Source organism: Ascaphus truei, unplaced genomic scaffold (assembly GCF_040206685.1).
Source record: "Ascaphus truei isolate aAscTru1 unplaced genomic scaffold, aAscTru1.hap1 HAP1_SCAFFOLD_493, whole genome shotgun sequence".
Taxonomy (NCBI): domain Eukaryota; kingdom Metazoa; phylum Chordata; class Amphibia; order Anura; family Ascaphidae; genus Ascaphus; species Ascaphus truei.
In genome coordinates this window covers 179,677-184,667 of record NW_027456824.1, presented here as the reverse complement: position 1 = coordinate 184,667, position 4,991 = coordinate 179,677, and positions in this window count along the sequence as shown.

Here is a 4,991-nt window from a genome sequence, read left to right as displayed (position 1 = left end):
AAAAGTGACGCTTTTTCATATAGATTAGTAAAAAGCCTGCACACTGTTTCCCTTTTCGCTGAATTGTGTCTTACTAGTTTTGAGACTCTGAGAGGTAATGATTCTCCTTCTGATTCTGAAGCTCTTCCTACAAGGAGTATCCTGATTGGGGGTCCCCCTGATTTCTCTGTCCAGGCTAATTCTCCAGGGATCAGCATATCTGTGGTCACTTCCTTAGTACTGTCTGAGGTCACCATGCATATATTACAAGTCCTGGGGTTTAAATCTGAGCTATTTAGCTGTCCTGCCTTTGCTGAAACCCAGTCCCTCAGTACTGTGTCTAAATATGCCCCAGCAAACATGGGGTTACTCTGGAAAGAAATGAAAACTCCTGTCTTAAAGGGTATTTTTTCTCACATGTCCAGCAAATCTAGAACCTCAGTAATTGTTTCTAAGTCACTTATCAATACATCTGATTTTTTCTCTAATCAAACCCAGACACCCTCACTATCGGTTAGGAGTCCTGTGATCAGAGATTTTGCACTAGAAAACACACCAATTCATGTTTTTGTCAGATTAGGTACCCCTGTGGTTAGGGCCATTGCAGTTTCGGAAAAGACTCCTTGTACTCCTAAGGTGCCTGTCATTAAGAGTTTTCATAGTTCATACTTGCTGCTTGTTGATTCTCATGGCCCTGTCACTGAGGTACAGACTTCAGCTTCTGATGTTAGCTTCCCTCCCACCACTACCCTGGCTCTGCCTTTTTCTCAAGCTACTGATTTGAAGATCCCAAGGACTATTCCTGATTCACTGACAATATTATCTCCCAATGAAGATTTCCCAGTATTGGAGAGCTCTACTGTTGTTTGCTTCTCTGCTCCTGCTAAACCATGGTTTTGTCCCTCGGAATTTTCGGTTGCCCCTGTTATTTCCTCTCAGTTGGAAATACTCTGTACGTATCCCAAGATTTCGGTCCCTATGCCTGGTTTACTGCTTGCCTTGTCACCTTCCATACCAATACCGGGAGATGCTTCCAACCAGCCTATACCCTTACTAACCATTACCTGGGAGCCTTCTAGAGGAAAAATTCCTCGCAAATTCCAACATGCAGTGGTCAGCCAAGACTTTTTCTGTTACAAAGTTCCTCCTGGTGTATTCGATCAACTATCAGGGCTGCTGATCCTAGAGTCCGGTTCATTTATTAAAGACTGGGCTTCCTGTAGGGGTTCTCCTGCCGTTTCTGCTCTGGAACCCTCTGGTTCTTCACAGCCCTGGATTTCCAAGTCATTTTGCGAGGCGAGCCATGTACCAAAGATGTTTCTTCCATCAATCTCATATCCTAGAACTGTACTCACCAAAGAACTGCTCGTTTACGGATGCCCTTTCCACCTAAAGAATTTTAGGAACAACTCAATGTCCCCAAGACCCATGGATGGTCCTGTCTGGCCGCAGTTCTCACCGGGGGGTGGGGGTACACTAAGGACTAACCACGAGTCTCTGGACCACGACTCTAACCCCAATCCTAGACGGTTCAGCAACAATTCCCGGTCCCCCAACTCTAGGTGTGCTCATGTTGGCCCGGAGGTCTCGCGTGAAGGGGGGGGGTACTGTAAGGAATCCGCTCCGCAGTTTACTGGTTGCCTTACCTTGCAGACCTGTGCAGTCCTGGAGCACCTCTCCTGATGTTTGCTGCAGCCTGGATTCACTCACCAAAGCTATACACACTCCCTCTGGTATCTACTGCAGCTGTGCAGCCTATCACTGCAACCTAGACTTGCATTCATTCATTGGAGCAGTACCTTCACACCCCCCTCCGGGGATTGGCCCGCTGGCCTTTAAGTATTGTCTTCCCATAATGCTCCCGGCCGAGCATAGTCCTAACTGGATGTCTACTGTTTTGCCACAAGCCCTCGCTTGTTCTCCTATGCTGATACCAGGTTCCGCCCTGCGTCCTTCAGCTTCCTTCAAGCCGCTTGTTCTCCTATGCTGATACCAGGTTCTGCCCTGCGTCCTTCAGCTCCCTTCAAGCCGCTTGTTCTCCTATGCTGATACGGAGGTTCCGCCCTGCGTCCTTCAGCTTCCTTCAAGCTCCCGCTTGTTCTCCTGCGCTGAAGCAAAGGTATCCCTATGTCTTCAGCTTCCTGCTTTCCTGCACTGAGGCAAAGGTATCCCCCGCACCCTTCAGTCTCCTGATTCCTGCACTGTAGCAGAGGTTTCCCTGTGGATCTTCAGCTTCCTGGTTCCTGGGGCCTACTCTTTCCCTAATCTAGAGAGGCCGTGTCCTGGTTCCTGCGCTGTTACAGAGCATTCCCCAGCCGCTCAGGACTCTTGCGCTGTAGCACTGGTGCACCCGTGCAGCAAAGCGGTGTGCTATTCTGGTCTGCTTACCATCTCCTGTGACCAGCACCATGGGCCATGGTCGTCGCTCGCGCAGAGGCCAACCCCGCGCTCCTAAGCTGAAGCGGGGCTCTCCTGACTACCTGTTGCCGAACTCTTGCCTGAACAATGTTTATCCTGATATCTCCTGTCCTGACCCTGGCTTGTACAACGACGACGCTGTCTTCTCCTTTCCTGATCCTGCTACGTTTGACAACGAACTGCGCAATCCGGATCAGCCTGCGCGGTCTCAGGTCGGTGCTTTTACAACCCCACCTCAGCCTCGCGGTCCGACCCTGGTTTGTGGCGAGCAGAACCCTGACAGCCTTGCCTTGTGCCTTGCCTCTCTTGCTTTCAGTTTGACCTCACGTGTACCGACCCGGCTAGACTCTTGGACCCTCTCTGTATAACGACCCCGGCTTCCCCTTGACTACCTGCATCTCTCCATCCCTGACCACGGCTATAGGACATTCTACTAACGCACCGGCTCCAACCCTCGACCTCGGCACAACGGACATCTACCATTCTACTGGCTCCTCCCCACAACCGCGGCAAGTATATGGACTACCCTCTCTCTCCAACCCCGACCCGGCTACACTGACAGACCAGGTATGCCTCCACTGCTGCAGGTGCGCATTTTCTACTTTCCCACCTCAGTACCGGGGGTCTGCCTTGTTCGTGGTGAGCGCAAGCGTTACAATTAGAGAGGGTTGGGGTTCCTTACAATGCATCTGATCTCAGATGCACTATTAGAGAGGGTTGGGGTTCCTTACAATGCATCTGATCTCAGACGTACTATTAGAGAGGGTTAGGGTTCCTCAGAAATTCACAATATAAGTATAAGGTTCCTTAACCAAAAGAAGGCTTAATACAACTGGTCAATACCACCTATACCTACACCTGTACCACCTGTGTTGTGATTTACAGTATGGAACCCGCTTTGTTTGGTGTGTCTCATTTTTGTACAATTAGTACAAGAGGTGTTTCGGCTTCACGGGGCTGTATAGGTTTACGTAACATGCAGGCTTCCTCTGGACTGTTCTGTTTTTCAAACACACTGATATGAATAGCATTATGGGGAGATCAATATTGTAGACATGCTTTCCCTTAGCAACAAGATGCAACAGTAATAGATTATTATGTAATGAGAGAACAAAAAGATGGAACCGGGCGCTTCTAACTATGAAATAACTGAAGTGAATTAGTGGTAAAAAATAACCAATAACAGTGAACCTAAAAACCAAATAAGTATATATATATAAAAATATAGTGAATAAATAACCTTCACCAAAAAACGTGATCAGTAAAATATTAAATGTGAAATACATTACAAATGAATACAGCAGCTCTACACCCTTTAAAGGACTGTCCAGGTCCAATGTAGTCTTGCGTTGTCTTACAGGTAGGAGGAGCGCTGTGGTTCTCGAGATAATTTGTGAAAAATAGAAAAAAATAGTATAATAGTTCGGATGGTATTAATAAGCGAAATATAAAATAGTCTCTGTGTTAGTGTCACTCACAAATTGATTCAGATATATCAGACGTATCAGAGATCCATCTCTCTCTGATGGGAGCCCTTTATTGGAAGCCCTCTGGTGATGGAAGCCTTATAACTGTTGGTCTGGTAAGCTTGACGTGTGATGGAATCGTAAAGTACTCAGTATACCTCCCAAGGAATGTGGAGAAAGAAAGGAGAGAGCGCACAATAGTGTGGTATGATAAGGGTATATATTGCACAAAAATAGCATATAGGTAATGCACTCACATTTTGGCATTAGAGACAATTAGTTGGAGAGAACTGCTGGTGACTCGTGGAGGACGCCAGTGTATTCAGTCACTGGAAAGCTTCCACATCTGCCTACGTCACGTCCTGTAACGGTGTCATGCCTGTATGCCCGCAGACCTGGCAAGACCCCAGTACTGAGGTGGGAAAGGAATTACACCACACACCCTCAGCAGTGGGAGCAAGCCCGGAGTGTGGTATAGCGTTGCTGGGCCTGTTGAAAGAGTAGTTAGTGATACTTGCAACGTCTTTAGTAGTATGCGTAGGGATAGTCGTGTCCGTGTGCCAATGTCCAAGGGTTCCAGAGGGTAGAGTCGTCGGCGTACAAAGCCAGGTCCAAGGGTTCCAGAGAGCAGCATGGTCGAGAGCGTAGCAAGGTTCAAAGGGATACACAGAGCAGAATAGTCCAGAGTAAGCAGGGTCAAAGCCAGGGAAATCCAAAGGAGAAACACAGGAGCAGGATACAGCAGGGACACAGAGGGAGCACAGCATAGGTCAGCACACAGGGAAACAGGAACTATGCAGAGCGAGGAAGAAGTGGACAGACAGGGATTATCATACTGCTCCCCTGTAGCTATTAATTCAAGCTCCCACATTTTATCTGTCAGGCTTCTTGCATTAGCAAGCATGCATTTAAGTTTTTTTTCAGCCTGTACTACAATGTCAGTTTTATGCCTAAATGTTCAAATCTGTGAACTTGTTACCGTATGTTATGCACAGTGGATTTCATAAAAGACTGAGGACCATAAATTGAATGAATTCACACGATTTCCATTATTTTGGGGATATACAGTCAGTGCCTTAATTCTATTTTCTTCTGTAATAATGCACTTTGACACTATTTTCCACTGCC